Source organism: Mauremys mutica, chromosome 14, assembly GCF_020497125.1.
Source record: "Mauremys mutica isolate MM-2020 ecotype Southern chromosome 14, ASM2049712v1, whole genome shotgun sequence".
NCBI classification, from domain to species: domain Eukaryota; kingdom Metazoa; phylum Chordata; order Testudines; family Geoemydidae; genus Mauremys; species Mauremys mutica.
In genome coordinates this window covers 8416436-8433763 of record NC_059085.1, presented here as the reverse complement: position 1 = coordinate 8433763, position 17328 = coordinate 8416436, and the positions used below count along the sequence as shown (strand labels likewise).

General features: G+C 43.2%; 1 pseudogene; it reads right to left on the bottom strand.

Moving 5' to 3' along the window:
• LOC123349554 overlaps positions 1-17328 on the bottom strand; it is a 42341-nt pseudogene that overhangs the window by 18549 nt on the left and 6464 nt on the right.

Below are 17328 nucleotides of genomic sequence, written 5' to 3'. Positions count from 1 at the left end.
CCACCCCCAGAGACAGACTTGGCAGCCCGAACAACCCAAACAGTCCCTATGCTCAGCGAAGCATAAGGACTGCAACTGTGGCCGGCCTCTGCATGGGGGCTCTGTGAAGGGAGAAGTTCCTTGCATTCCCTCCACCCTTACACGTGTGCAGGGGACAGAACAATCTTGCCCTAAGAGGGACTGAAAGGTTCATTAAAAAATTCTCATTTGATGATGTTTGCTTTTAGCATTTATGAATGTATTCATTTTGGGTGAAACCCTGGCCCATTGAAACCAGTGGGAGTTTCCTACTGACTTCCATAGGGTCAGGATGTCACCCTTTATCTTGTGTGACTATACCACACAGTCATAGTAGGGCTAAGCTGGAAGAGTGAGATTGCTACACAGTGTGCTCCATAATAGCTAAATTTTGCTACATTTGTCAACCAATTTGACTGTGACTGTATTAAGCTATCACTGCTCATCACAAAACGCTTTGGGATGGGTGAGGCTGCTGTGCTCATATAACATCTCACATTTGGAAGCTTGCATGGAGCTCAATCAGAATTCAACAGCTACAAAACACAAATCATGCAGAGACATGGCAGAACTGGCAACACAGCAAAGAGAACTCCTTGAACTAAAGACGTTCTCTTATGAGGACATTATCTCTTGAACAGTAGGTAAAATAGCATTAGAATAATAGAATCTTAGCAATGTAGGGCTGGAACGGACCTTGAGAGGTCATCTGGTCCACCCCCCTCTGCTGAAGTAAACCTAGAACCTCCCTGACAGGTGTTAATCTAACCTGTTCTTAACAGCCTCCAGTGACAAGGATTCCACAAGCTCCTCGGGAAGCCTATTCCAGTTCTGACAGAGCTGTGCAATGTTCATGCACACTTAAAGACAGTTAATTTTTCATAGAAGCAATGACTAGAACGTAGGCTAAATGGTGGTGCTGTAAGATGTGCCCCATACTTTCAAACTAAAGGCCAAGATTTTATAAAATGAGTGGCTAATATTAAGCTCCTAAGATCATACTGAAGCCCCTAAATAAAAGGCCTGATTTTCAAAAGTGCTGAACCCCCAACAGCTCCCACTAAGACAAGGTGGGGATATCTTTTGAAGGCACCAATGCCAGTTAGGCAGCTAATAAAAAAATCACAAACATGATTTAAAAAGTAGTTCCAGGTACTACATCTGCCCTGAATGCAACTAGCCATTTTTGTGGCTTTACAAATATAGTTTCCATTTAAAACATTCTCCCCATCACACAAACACTGTTGCCCTGTGAAAGACTCACAAACAACAGACTGTACAAGGGGAACTGTGAAACTGACTATACCTAAAGTGCTGCCAAATATACAAAGTAAACTAAAAAAACCCCAGATGTTGTTTACTCTGTTCTCCTCCACTTACAGTTGTCTTAGGTGGACTTGTAACAGAGGCAGGCAAAGTATTTTCAGCCAGAAGTGTGATTTTTAAGGGACAATGTTCTTTTAAGAAGAGCTATTATAAATGCAATTTTTGTTCATCTGGTTATCAAGGTAAAGCTGCTAGGTTTCCACCAGCTAAACGATTTCAGCTGCTGCAAATACAGTGAAGACTGATGACGATGAAGAGGTAACTGCTGCAGTAGTGGAAATGTTACCTTTTACTTTCAGGTTCATTGGGTACACGATCTGCTTTGACTGTCCTCTTTCATTCCGTCTGGACTGATGGGCTGAAGGATCTGCTGTTAACAAAAGGTATAAGATCTATCATATGGTTTCAAGTGAATCAAAGATCACGAATGACTTTATATAACAAGCTGGGACTGAAGCCACAGAGCTCAACTTTTACATAGTTCAAGGAGGTGACACCAACACCAACTTTCTGTCTAGTTTTGACTTCATGCTAATCACTGGGTGCATAGTTTCCAACACTTTGGGTCAAGGGTTAACTTTTCTTCTCTCTTTCTAAGCACTTTGGTAGCCCCCATTCCCATAATATCTGAACACCTATTATCCCCATTGTACAGCTGGGGCACTGAGAGGCCATCCCCTGTGTCACACAGGAAGTCTATGGAAAAGCAGAGATTTGAACCTTGGTCTCCTGAGTATCAGACTAGCACCTTAACCATTGGACCGTTCTTCCTCTTTTTTACAAAGAGAACCACATCTTTATGAAAAAGAAACCATCTCATGAACACGTCTCCTGTGGTTCACGACTGCGTGAGCTACTTCCCCTTCCTTTTGTGATCACACGGACCACTGCCCTTCCCCTCTGGGATTATGTGCATCATCTGCTATTGGTTGGGGCCTTCCCCCCGCAAAAAAAAAGAGGAGCCTAGAAGAGACAAGCAAGAGGCTAGAGTAGGTAAGACTCTAAGCAGGTAGGAGCTTATGGTGGGATTTTCACATGAGCTCGGCGTTGCCCTAACTCTTAGCCCACTGAAGTCAATGGTAGAGAGGAATTTAAACCATTTTTATCAATCTACTCCCAGTTACAGCTATGTCTTCACTGCCAAAAAGGTGTGTTTTTACACCAAGACAGCTAGCTCCAGATAAAGACCCCAGCCCTGCTGGTGACTCATGTGGGAGTCAATATGGGTCCACAGGATGAAATTTCTACTTTTTCTATTGTTTTTTAAAACCTAGGAAATTACACTAAAAAAACCTATGTTAAATGATCATTACGGGTTGCAAAGCCAAGCGCTCAAAAGTTAGGAAACGTCAGAATTCAGGTTGCCAGTGCAACCTTAATTCATCATCCTTGTGTGTCTGCATTAATGACATGATCACATTCTATCTTTTCCATAGGACCGCCGCCTCATTCAGTGCACAGGAGAGAGGCTGGGTTATTACTGCTGGTTCACCAGACCAGGAGAATCCAATTTGCTCCCAACCAAGAGCATCAAAGGGGTCAGAATGTCTTTCGGAGGCAGAGGAGAACTAGGGCTAGGGGAGAATGCTAGGAACAAGCAAAGGTCAGGAAAAAGTGTAGGTTGAGGAGTAAGCATGGTTGTTAAGTTAGCAATAAAGGCAAACCCTAGGGAGGGGTGAATGTAGACATTAACCTACTGAGTGCACACTGTTCTGAGAGCAGGGTGAGACTCTGCCTGTTCATAAACACCGAGGCCCTGGTGCTTTCCCACCGAATTCAGTGCTGCCAGATCTAGCCCATATGGAGCACTTTATATCCTTTATCAAATATTAATGAGTGAATCCTTACAATAACCGTGTGAGATAACAGATGCCTCAACGAAAGCACATTGACAAATATTCTGGACAGAGAGATTTTCCGTCAATAGATCCGGAAGCTGAGACAAGGAAATTGCCACACAAGGAATCCATGACAGAGCTGGAATGAGAACCCAACCCCCTGGCATTGCTCTGCTCGCTCCACTGAGCCACACATAAATAGTACGTTCTTTTCGTTGCCTACTGATAGCGACAGGAGGGTTCAGAATTTGCTGACCTTGCATTCTGGAAGTTCCTCTGACCGGTCTGGGGGTTCCCTCCCTATACCAGCGATTCACCTGATAGTAGGAGAACAGTTTCAGGGCAATGATGATATACACAAACATGGTCAGCAACCCTCCAGCTAAGAAACAAGAGAGAAAATAACCTGTTGTGGTAGTTCCAGGTTCAGTTGATCTTTTCTTCTCAAACACACAGACTTAGTACAGCGATGTTGTCTTTGCTAATTAGATAAAGGATATCAGTCTATCTATGCAGCCTGCCTAATGCAGCCATAAAATAGATTTGCAATCCAATTCCTTCTCATTACAATGAGGTGCCCAATGACACTTGACTGCTTGAGTGTCCTTTAAATCTATACACACCTAGGGACCAATTTTCTGCTGGCGCCGACTTTGGCAGAGGGCCCTGGCAGCAGATATTCTGCTTAGAGAGGTTGTCACAAAGCCCACAAGAGCCCATGCAGCCCCAAAGGGGGCAGCCCTTGGCCAGGGAGAGGGCATGGCAAGTCAGCCAAGAGATGTCCTGGCTCAGTACATCGCCACTGAAGCCTCTGCCAGAGAGGCTCCAGGAGACCCCTAGAGATTAAAGCTGGTGGACGGCAGCAGTGGCCACACTGCCAGCTCTCCCCCCCCGGCAAGCCCCCCTATAGCAAAAGGGGCCTTGCTCCTATAGAGAAACACAGTGTAATCCACACTGCCCTGGGAGGGTGGATCAATCCTTAAACCAGGCAAAGCTGTGAACCAGGAGGTTGGAAACAGAAGTGACCATTGAAAAGAAAGCATCTGTCAGCATGTTACCACACAGTGATACCAGAGCTACCACAGGCTCTCTCTAGATTTAGTATAGGAAATAACTGCTGTACCTGTGACTTTTTAATGGCAAACAATGTAAGTAGTTAAAATCATAAAGCATGGCAGAGAAAGCCTCTTTAAATATGGTTTCCTTCTCCCTAGCGATGTAGCCATATCAAATTAGTTACATTAGATGATGGTGTTACATCGTTAATCTGCACACCGCAAAACTAAGTGACACTCCAAATGAAAGAAGTACCATTTTGAGAGACTTTCTTTATTTATTGTCACTCATCAGTTCCCTGGATTGAATTAACACTATCACCCACCTCACACATTTACCCTCAAAAATCTGAATACAGATTTTTTGTTTGTTTGGTGTATTATTAAACAGAGCATGCAAGACATGAAAGTGTCAGGGCATACTAATAGTGTTGGGAGTTATGGGTAGGAGTTCACGTGGCTGTGACATCTGGAGTTTCCAATGATTTACTATTTGTTTCAGCAGATGGAGCTATTGCTATTGCATTACTATACATACCCAATGTGTTCAAAGAAAAAAGTACTTTTTCTGCTTCGTTATTTGTTGAAAGAATTGCCAGCTACATCCAGGCAAATTATAAACAATACGAGAGTTTAGCAAATTGGTTAACCTGCTATGTACATTCAGTGCCCAAGTTTCAGAACTCTAGGTTCACTAGTGTGCACACAGGTAGCATCTGTAATGATCACGTAAGTGCATATGCAAACTGGGTGACTGCACACTCAAATGACTAGCTGTGCATTTAACTGGTCATTTGCACCACAAATTAGGTTCACATTTTTGTATGTCCATTTGCAGGCCTCTGGGTCCCAAACTTAGGCCTTTATGTAATTCCTTCCGGTGTGTATGTAAACAGCAGCTTTCACCTTGATAATCAGCCATCTCCTTCAGCCAGATTACTGCACTGAAGTCACAATCCAGTGTTTTAAAACATCACAGGTCACTACAATGGAAGTGACCTGGTGCCAGACTGGGACACTGAAGGATACATTTGCCAGAATGAGCAGGTTTTTATAAAGAAGACATATTTATGCACAGGTATATTGGGAAAAGGAATATAAACAAGTACCCAAAAATTGAATATACATTTCCTAAAATATATTTTAAAAATATGTCTCCTTGTGGGAGCAGTGCTTTAAATTAGAATTTGGGATAGATGGCCTAATAATCTATTGTACAAGCATCTATGTATTATATGAGGCTATAGACCAACAAAGGTTTCTGTTAACATCATAAACTTTGAGAGAGGAGAACTGGGACTTCTGACTCCTCTTAGTACGCAGACTTATTACCATCATCCCTGACAGAAGCTAGACACATATACAAAGGGGCCAGGGAACAGAACACTTGGAACAGAAGGATAGAATATCTTGAAGAATTGTCTTTTTATATTCTGCATGCCAAACAAGTCAGATGAGTATGCATGCACATTACTAAGAACTTCGAGATGTCAAAGTCAGAATTTGAATGCCTGTTGTTCTGTGGCACTGTTCAGAGACCACATGATACTGAATTACCAAGTCTGCCCTATACACTTTTAAATACTTTGTCATATTGAATCTTATAAACAATCTATTGCGGCCAGCAGCCCTTCCCTTCTCCTCCCACCTGAAGATAAACACATCTGTTGTGTGACAAACTGCACATTACATTATAGTGCTGGCCATAAGTACCTCTACCACAAAGCAAGCGTCTCTCACCTGGAGTTATGGCTTGCATTCTATAAACCATCACAGCTGGGAATGTTACCAGTAAAAAGAGGTTAACTGACTGCAACACCAAACCAATGCTTTCAGAGCCACGAACCTACAAAGGATAATAATGTTATAGCATAACCAGTGATTCTTTAGCCTTATCACTAAAGCGTTTTTTAAATCAGGATTTTTTGGTGACTTTACTGCTCATGAAAGTGCTGGACAGAAAGGAAAACTAGGAATGTTGCAAGCTTCCTCCATATACCTCTACCAAAGACCACCCATCTTAGCCTCCAAGATATATTTCAACTCCAGTCTCCGACTCAAAGACTGAGAATTGTGCCAACTGTGTGGTAGTTTAGGGCTGATAAAAAGCTAGCTAGACTGAGGCCACATAACTCATTTTACTGGTGACCAAATCTAAATTTGACTCTTGATCTCCAAAGCTGAAATGCACGAGTGCATTAAACCGTACTACTTTGCTACTAATGTTCTTTACAATCAATAATGGCTTATGGGTATTTGACTTCTCCCAGTAGATCCATAACAAGAAGTGTTCAGTCAGAAATATCGTTACAGAGAGCAAGCACAATGCATAGCAAACAACCAGTTCACCTACCTTTCTTAAATACCTTTCTATAAAAACTGCAGGAAGTGCAAACAAAACAGAGGCTGAAAGGAAGAAAAATAATAAAACATCAGGAAATAAATCTGTATCAAACACATCTATGGTAAGTAAGTTCACGGGTAGGACTTAACTGGTGGGCAGTGATACGTTCTACTAGAACTTCTCTGGAGATCTACAAGTTGCAGCAGAATGGACGCTTTCATTTTTTAAAATGTTGTTTCTAGCCCTTCTGGTTGTGAATATGCTGTTCTGAATGTGATCCAATACCAAGATGACACTTCAGACAGACTGAAATCATAGCTCCCAGGACTAAATGCTAAACTCTGCTCCACAGAAGTGGAAGGCCCTAAACACACTGTGGAACAACTGTGGTTCCCTGCAAGGATAGGGACAGCATACAGTGGAATGTGGTGTGACAGAACTCATGTAGAAGAGTGGCATAGAGAGCAGCCCTTATAGGGATAGCTTTGAATATTGGCCTGCTAAACCCAAGGTTGTGAGCTCAAGCCTTGAGGGGACCATTTAGGGATCTGGGGCAAAATAATCTGTGAGGGACAGTACTTCAGTCCTGCTAGTGAAGGCAGAGGGCTGGACTCAATGATCTTTCAGGGTCCCTTCCAGTTATATTTTTTGGGGGGAGGGATAGTTCAGTGGTTTGAGCATTGGCCTGCTAAACCCAGGGTTGCAAGCTCAAGCCTTGAAGGGGCCCTTTAGGGATTTGGGACAAAAATCTGTCTGGGGATTGGTCCTGATTTGAGCAGGGGGTTGGACTAGATGATCTCCTGAGGTCCCTTCCAACCCTGAGATTCTATGGACAGTTCTAAACTGCTCACTTAGGAAGGCATATGGGTCCCAGTTGTTATTAAAGCACATGGGCAACTGAAGTGGCTATGCAGCTGCTCAGCATCAACCAGCTGGACTGGGGAAGGGAAAATGTCTTTTCCTACAACCCCTCTTAGATCTTTTGTCCAAAACTGGACTTTGCATGAGGTGTTTCAACAGTTAGTGCCAAGAGGGGTGTGAGCTGTTCTCATTCATCTCAAGGAGATGTTAACTTTGATACCTGACAAGGACAGTTTAAATTCAATACAGTTAACTATTTTACAGCTAATAATGTTAGGAGAAACATCCACTGATTCTTGTTTTGAGGACAGAGTCTGAGCAGAATATCATCACTTCCTCACCCTTGAGTAAATATATGAACATAAGAACGGCCATACTGGGTCAGACCAATGGTCCATCTAGCCTAGTATCCTGTCTTCCGACAATGGTCAATTCCAGGTGCTTCAGAGGGAATGAACAGAACAGGGAATCATCAAGTGATCCATCCCCTGTCGCCCATTCCCAGCTTCTGGCAAACAGAGACTAGGAACAGCATTCCTGCCCATCCTGGCTAATAGCCATTGATGCACCTATCCTCCATGAACTTATCTAGTTCTTTTTTTAACCCTGTTATAGTCTTGGCCTTCACAACATCCTCTGGCAAGGAGTTCCACAGGTTGAGTGTGTGTTATATGAAAAAATATAATGAAGCTGAAGGGAAAATGTAAAACAACAAGCACCATATGGTTAAATTTTTAGTGCCATATGTGGGGAATGAGATGGGCAGTTCTCACTAATAACAAGGAGCTGAGTATCTCTTTTCCTGTCCTGTACAGTGAAAAACACCAACAACACTTAAAGCCAAAATCCACTTGAATTCCATGCTGTTTTCAGCAGCATCCTGCTGGAGTGTGGGGTAATTGTATCAGATCTTTATTTTCAGAACTGATTTAGATTTTTTAAACGATTAGCATTTTTAAAACTGCTCACTATTTCTGCGTCTCTGCACTTGCTGGGAAAAAGGAAGCAAACTGCTCTGTAAATCAGGAAGGTTTAAGATATATAGCCATTCTGAAGTTAATAGGAACTGTGCATGCACAGTAGCTGCAGAATCAGATCAATTGTACTAACTACTGACCTCACTCACATTAGGGGAAATCAGAGCTTTGATTCTGATGGAATGATAATTAAACTTGCTACCATAAGGGGGCTGGTCGCAGACTGTGGAACAAACTGCCCCAGGAACCAAAGACCATCACAAACCTCCCCACCTTCTGCTCCACGTACAAGGTGCACTCCTCTGACCTGCCTTCTCTAACACTAACACAGAACAGCATAGACATTTAAGAACACAAACAAAACCCTACCAAAACAAAGCACTCCATTGCACACACAAATCTCCCCTAGGGGAGAGAGAGAACAAATCACATGTGATAGATGTTAGTCACGTTGCTTAATGCACCACTGGAAGGCACTCAGGCCACAACGCTTTGCTGGCATAACTATGTAGGCCAGGGATGTGAAAAGGTGTGATCCCTGATCAATATAGCTGTCCTGGCAAAGCCGCCAATGCAGAAGTAGTTATACCGGCAAAAGTGCACTTTTGGGGGACTCGTACTCTCACCCTCACCCGTATTTTGCTCCGGGGCCTGAAAAAAACCATACTGTCAAAAGCGCAGGTTATAAGCTACGACCATCCTAGCAGCACTTTGCCTGTATAATGCTCAGCACAGCTATACCAACAAAGCATTCCTAGTGTAGACCTGGCTTCAGACACTATGGTGATGAGGGCAACAGGCTAATCATTAGAATAGAACAGAAACTCTTCCTCTGAAGCCTCTCTCCTAGAGGCTAAAATTCATAATAGGTGTAAATGGATTCAACTCTGCAGGCCAATGCTCAAACCACTGAGCTATCCCCTCCCCCTAAATACTGATTTTGCCCCAGATCCTAAATGGCCCCCTCAAGGATTGACCTCACCGCCCTGGATTTAGCAGGTCAATGCTCAAACCACTGAGCTATCCCAGCTCCCAGCTACTTATACCATTGGTCTATTTGGCCCTGAGACTTCATTGCTAGGAGATAGATTTTTAACGCCTTGTTTTAGGAAAATCCAAGTCTCAAAGCATCACTCATAATAATTGAGCTAGGTTCATCCTTGGTTTGGCATTCTCACTGAATGTGCTTTTGTTTGATTTAATTAACACTGCTCATAAATATGGAAATATGCAAAAAAAGAGAAAACCAGAAGCTACACTGCCTCTCCTACCAGGGATTTAAACCCTGCCAAAAATCCACATCTGGGTTTGTATGATAAAACTAGACGCTGCTTGTGATCCAGAAAAGTGCAGAGAAAATACATGTTATAGAAATATTTCATGGGATGCCGTTAAATTCAAAAGTGACACCATTAAGTATTCAGCAAATGATATTTGCACACTGTCATCTTACCAGCAATGAGATATACTGCTGGCCACTTATAGGGGTCTTTCAGGAAAACTGAGATTATCTTTACAGGGTCAAATAGCAGTCCATATCTGAGAGAGAAAAACAGTGAGGTGGTGCAGAAACGCTATGGTTTGATACTTACTACACTTCTACCTAATTGTCAAACTAAGAAAAGATGCTTGTGTCATTTCTCCTACTCGCTCCCCGAGACCTTGAATCCCCAAACCTCTCCCAACTGTAGTTGTTCAAAATGGAGAGCATGATTCCCCCAACTTTTGGGTTTGAGGACTGAAATCCGATTCCCCTGTATTCTCTCTCTGCTCCTGCAGAGACACTACAATTTATCATCACCCAGGGGTTCCACCAGAGGGAGCAGTTGTAAAATTTTAGCGGGAGTTCTGCAGGAGCCTTGCAAGTGGCATGTGCCCAGAAGATGCATTCAATCAGCACACATTCCCTGGCACTCCGGCCCTGCCCCCTCACTAGCCAGTCTTGCCCACTTGCTAGGATGCACTGACAGGTTCGGAGTCTCCTAAAGAAGTGGAGATTGTGCTGCTTCACTTCTCTTCAGATGGACTTGTTAGTTGGTTCCCCTGATTTACATTCCCCCTTTCCTAGGTTAATAGTTTTTCCAAATACAGTAGAACCCTGATTTTATGAACGGCCAATTATAGGAACCTTTTTTTTGCTGCCAAATGTGACTTCAATCCCTCAGCCAATGTTCAAGCGGTTGTACAGGTTTGAAAAGACTAAGAGATCTGGCAGCGAAGAAAGGCAGTTCCCTCAAAGAAAAATCAGGCATGCTGTATACATGTGTTACCATTCATTAAGGACACTCACTGAACAATTACTACATTCACGTATGCAGTGTACTTACTGTAATTTTCAGATTTCAATTTTATTAAATTTTCGGTTCCCAATTAGTTCATAAAATAAGGGTCCTACAGTAATGCAAAATATCCTTGCTGAGCTGGTTCTGATAGTAATCATATTATAAGGGGCCAAATTCTCAGAGGGTGTACATTGGTGTAGATCCATTGACTTCAATTGATTTGCACCAATTAGCCCCAGCTGAAGATATGGTCTTACCCTTCTGTAGCATCTTTCACTCCAAAGGATCCCAAAATATTACACAAATTATGGACAAGATTCTGCGGTGGGCACCCTCCAGCTTGGAGGCGGCATAGGGTCTACATGGCAGATGAACACATGAGGAATTCTCTCTGTGTCATCCTTTGAGAGGATGCTGCATGCGCTACACAATATGATTCGGGACAGCCCCTACACAGGGAGTCAGTAAAGCAAATTCTGTGCATCCTTCCTCATTCTTGGACACTGGAAGAAGGGTGGAACACAGTCTGGTCCTATAACCAGAGAGCAGCCCAGAAATGCAGCTACTTTGGCAGTGGAAGGTAGCAATCAAGTGGACAAAGGATGCACAGCATGACTGGGGGATGCCCAGGAATTTTGGTGAAGGACAGCAGGGCAAACCTGTACTCGGCTGAAACATACCATGGGATTGTTAATGTTCAGGCAGAGCAAACAGGTTTCTGAGGACTAAATTATTTAGTAAACATCATGGAACTTAATTTATCCACCACTGAAGGATGAAGGGCTGAGTTAATCATGCTGGGATCTGAAACCCTGGTTAGAGAATCTAGGTATTTTGAAATCTGAAGCTTAGACCACTACGCCATCCTGTCCAGCAAACAATTGTGGGACACCGTCATAGTGTTCAGGGGAAAATTTGATGCAGTTGTTTCTTTTCCTGTTGTTTACTGATTAATCACAGAATGACTCCAGTCAATATACGCCTACTCCCCCTCCAACTAAGAATTCAAGTTCCCCAGAACTGTGAAACACGGCTTTTCTTTTTTGGTGACATACTTACCTGATGAAATTCTCCAGGCTCATGTGAACATGTGTGAGGACCTAGAGTAAAGAAACATACACAGTTCACCAGAGTTCTACACAAAAACACATTTAAAATACCAGCATTCAGATTAGCTGGAAACGACTTGCCTCTAGTCTGCAAGAACTAATTTCCTTTACATAAACCAAAAAGTTGATGACAAATGCATTATTTTGGCTTCCTTTGATTAGAATAAGCCAGAGTAGCTCAGAAGAAGCTGATGGGTCCATTCAGAATAGTCAAGTTTATGTAAGAGAACAGGCTATTTTTTCCCAAACTGCTCGCCAACTCCAATTTCTTAAATTTGACGTTTGTTTTATTCTGCTTGACAAAAACCCACAATCTATTCAATAGATCCCAGGGAAGACAACCGATCTTATTATTCTCTCCTAAGGTGTAAGTCAGGAGTCGCTCCCCATAATGGAGTTACATCTGTGCATAGCTGGTGTGGGAAGAGACTCAGTTTCAATTATAGTACAAGAAGCCTGCTGTGGGAGGTGACAAATTTCAGGGAGGGAGAGTGTTAAACCCTAATGATGAATATGGAGGAAAGGACTGATTGGTTTGCTCAGCTGGCTGAGCAAGGCTTGCTTTCCCTCTCTAGGAAGAAGAGAAGTCCTCTCTCTCTCTAAAACAAACAAAACAAATATATTGCATCGGGCTCTCCATGGCATTACACCAGATTTACACCAACAAAATTCCATTGACTTCAGGGGTCTGAAACTATGGGGAATCACACTGATTCACTGGGATCTATTAGAGAAATATGCTGACCCACAGGGCTTCCTGTTGTATCAACCTCTCCCTGAAGGAAAAATGCATTTACCCACCATTTTCCCACAATTCTAAGCTGCAGGTACTTGCAAAGAGTTAGTGATACACATAAAGGAACACAAAGAGAATGGAAAGTTACTGACTTGGTACAACAAAGAAGTGACAGCTGCTGGCTCTAAATTTAGGAGCCGAGACAAGAAATACCAAACATTTTTGTAAGTATTACCAAGTAAATCATGAAAGGTTTAATCTATTCAGCACACTAATCAAACATCTATTATCGATCTAAGTTACTTGGTGATTTTCCACTTACCAATAGGACTACAGACCAGTTAAAAATGCCTTGAAAATTGTTGAATCCACTCCCATACGATAATAGGGATTCGCACAACACATGACAGCTAAGAAAAAAAGAAATGAAGAATTACTGTAATGCTTCCATTTTCATTTTTATTGAAAATTTAGTTTTCAATAGAAACTGTAGTATCTGAAAGACAAATATATTCTCACTTTAATTTTCCTCTTCAGTGGCTTCTTAGAAAACTTTGAAATTAAGAGCTTGTCTATATGAACAGTTAATTCATGGCAAGCTGGATTGGGTGTAAATCTACCCTGTTCTAGCCTCCTACATGCTAAGCGTCCATGTGGACCCTACTGACGTCCGCTAACAGTTCAGTTGTGCAGTATGCTGCACTGAAACAGGAGTAGATTAAAGTGTACTGGGGAACTTTTAGTGCATAGTAGCAGGGTCCACACGGACTCTTAGTGCACGGCAGGCTAGTGCAGGGTAGATGTATACCCAGCTTGCCATGAACTACATAGAATCATAGAATATCAGGGTTGGAAAAGACATCAGGAGGTCATCTAGTCCAACTCCCTGCTCAAAGCAGGACCAGCACCAACTAAATCATCCCAGCCAGGGCTTTGTCAGGCTGGGCTTTAAAAACCTCTAAGGATGGCGATCCCACCACCTCCCTAGGGAACCCATTCCAGTGCTTCATCACTCTCCTAGTGAAATAGTATTTCCTAATATCCAACCTAGACCTCTCCCCACTGCAACTTGAGACTATTGCTCCTTGTTCTGTCATCTGCCACCACTGAGAACAGCCGAGCTCCATCCTCTTTGGAACTCAGTAGCTGAAGGCTGCTATGAAATCCCACCTCACTCTTCTCTTCTGCAGACTAAACAAGCCCAGTTTCCTCAGCTTCTCCTCTTAAGTCATGTGCCCCAGCCTCCTAACAATTTTCACTGCCCTCTGCTGGACTCTCTCCAGTTTGTCCACATCCCTTCTGTAGTTGGGGGACCAAAAATGGACGCAATACTCCAGGTGTGGCCTCATCAGTGTGGAATAGAGGGGAATAATCACTTCCCTCAATCTGCTGGCAACGCTCCTACTAATACAGCTGAATATACCGTTAGCCTTCTTGGCAACAAGGGCACACTGCTGACTCATATCCAGCTTCCCATCCACTGTAATCCCCAGGTCTTTTTTTGCAGAACTGCTGCTTAGCCAGTCAGTCCCCAGCCTGTAGCGGTGCATGGGATTCTTCCTTCCTATGTAGGCAAGTCCTAATCTTATAGGCCAACCATAGAGAGCAATAATGTCATAGTGTGGCCTAGAAGACCCCACCCTAGTCTAGAATTCAGAAGACCTGGTTTGTTTCACTAGCTGTAAAATGTGGTCCTCTTTTGTCAGGGAAAAGTGCTTGGGGATCTAGGGGATGACAAGCCTTAATCATTATTAATGGACCTTGCAGGTGTCCAGAAAGCAGCAGAAAGGCTGTTATTCTCACCCAGGCTCCAGCAGTGACTCCTAGCCTTGCTTCCTTCTTTTTCTCCAAGAAATGGATTAGCTGCTAAATTGCTCAAGGAGGGGCAGATTCTGCAATGTTTATTCATGCGAAGCAGCACTCACTCCCACAGGTAATCCCACGGAAGCCGATGGAACTACTTCCACAAGTACTGTCAGTCCTACTCAACATATGGGTTGCAAAATCTGGCGCAGAGGATACAATATGGCTGGTCGCTACAACTATGCTACCCTCATCATCAGCCCAACAGGCTGAATAAGAAACACAAATTGTTCCTATCAACAAATGTTCCAGTAAGGAAAGAAATGGGTTTAACCAATATTTGGAACAGTTTCAGGTTGAAGGATAATGACAGTAACATAATTTCAAAGCACCCTTGACAAACACTAAGGCCCTGATCTTGAAAACTGTGCATGGCTAAAGCTACGTTTTAGTCACAGGTATTTTTAGTAAAAGTCGTGGACAGGTCACAGACAGTAAACAAAAATTCACGGCCCGTGACCTGTCCATGACCCCTGACTAAATCTTGGGAGTGCCGCGGGTGCTCGTGGAGGAGGGGTGCCCAGGGGGTGGGCTGCAGGTGCTCAGGGGGGCTGCTCTGCTCGGGGGGCATTGTGGATGCTGGGAGGGTGCTGGGGGTGCCATGGGTGCATGGGGGGTAGCCCGGGGAGCGCTGCGGGGGCTGCAGCCTGGGGGGGGGTGCTGCACGGGCAGTGCCTGCGGGCGGAGGCAGCGCACAGAGCTAGAAGCTGAGGGAGGGACCTGTTGCTGCTTCCAGGGAGCCCCCCTGCAAGGTAAGTGCCACCCAGAGCCCTCACCCCCTCCCACGCCCCAGCCCCCTCCAACTCCCAAACTCCTCCTGCTGCTGCTGGGAGACAGGGGGGCCTGAAACTTCCCCAGCAGTGGCCGGTGCAACTGGCCCAGGAGCTGCCTGAGCTGCTCAGGCAGCCCCAGAGCCAGCCGCACGGGCTGCTGCAGAAGTCATGGAGGTCATGAAAAGTCACGGAATCTGTGACTTCCATGACCTCCATGACAAACTCGCAACCTCATGCATACTCCTAACAGACATGAGTATTACCTGTACACACAATTACCCCTATTCCATGCATTATGATACAGGGTGAAATCCTGGCCTGGAGATTTGGGATTCCAGATCTTGGGGATATAGAGTAATACCAAGAGAAATGGGATACTGCCTGCTTTTCCCCCAGTTTCACTACCATAAGATCAGGTGATTCGTTTGCCCATAACAGCCAGTATTTACTGCTGCAACACTTTACTCTCCTCTTCTGTAGGGCATCACTTCTCATCTATAACCTTTATGGTAAAATGGACTTTCACCTTCTCTGTTTTCTGTGTCCTATCCTCGATTCCCCACTCCCCTTGCTTTTGTATTCCACCTCCTCTGTCCTTATTGTTGTTTCATATCTTCCCATCATCTCCTTTCCTTTGCCCCTAGTTTCCCCGGTCTCCTCTTTGCCCTCTACCTAGCTTAGGTTCTTATATTTTTATCTTCGTTCATCTCATTAATGGGTCTGATCCTCCTCTCAAACCACTGTATACCATTGTAACTCCATGTGACTTCAACAGGATCACTCCTAATTTATACTGACGCTCACGTATTATGGAATTATAATTAATTCCACAATGCATAAGCAGGATCACTTACGCAATAGACCATTCCCTTTCCTTCAACAAGGCCAATCAATTATAATCTGGTTTGCTGTTCAAGGCTGATTATACACATTTTTGAATGCTGGAACCTGCTGAAGACTCCCTCTCAGAAGCTCTGTGATAAATCCCAGTATGGTATCTCTCTTATCGTGGAAGGGCAAACTATACAAAAGGAGGCACAAGACCTGGCAGCTGAATTCCAACATTTCTTACACTGCAAACAGAGACATAATTCTCAGGCCTTAACAGTTAGGTTCACATACCTGTAGTGCTCAGGGGTGTGAAAAATTCACATTGCTGAGCGCCATTGCTATGCCAACCTAACCCACAGTGTAGACATGTCTAGGATGACGGAAACATTCTTCCACTGACCTAGCTACTGCCACTGGGAGAGGTAGGTCACCTAAAGCAATGAAAAAAACTAGGGCTGTTGATTAATCACAGTTAACTCACGCAATTAACTCAAAAAAAGTAATTGCAATAAAAAAAATTAATTGCAATTAAGCAGTTTTAAATCGCACTGTTAAACAAAAGAATCCCAATTGAAATGTATTAAATATTTTGGATGTTTTTCTACATTTTCAAATAAATTGATTTCAATTACAACACAGAATACAAAGTGTACAGTGCTCACTTTATATTATTTTATTACAAATATTTGCACTGTAAAAATGATAAACAAAAGAAATAATATTTTTCAATTCACCTCACAGAAGTACCACAGTGCAATCTCTTTATTATGAAAGTGCAACTTACAAATGTAGATTTTTCTTTGGTTACATAACTGCACTCAGAAACAAAACAATGTAAAACTTTAGAGCCTACAAGTCCATTCAGTCCTACTTCTTGTTCAGCCAATCACCAAGAGAAACAAGTTTGTTTACATTTATGGGAGATAATGTTACCAGCTTCTTATTTACAATGTCACCTGACAGTGAGAACAAGCATTCGTATGGCACTTTTGTAGCCGGCATTGCAAGGTATTTATGTGCCAGATATGCTAAACATTCATATGCCCCTTCATACTTTGGCCACCATTCCAGAGGACATGCTTCCATATTGATGACACTTGTTAAAAAAATAATGTGCTAATTAAATTTGTGCCTGAACTCCTTGGGGGAGAATTGTATGTCTCCTGCTCTGTGTTTTACCTGCATCCTGCCACATATTTCAAGTTATAGCAGTCTCAGATGATGACCCAGCATGTTGTTCATTTTAAGAATACTTTCACTGCAGATTTGACAAAACACAGAGAAATGTGAGATTTCTACAGACAGCTACAGCACT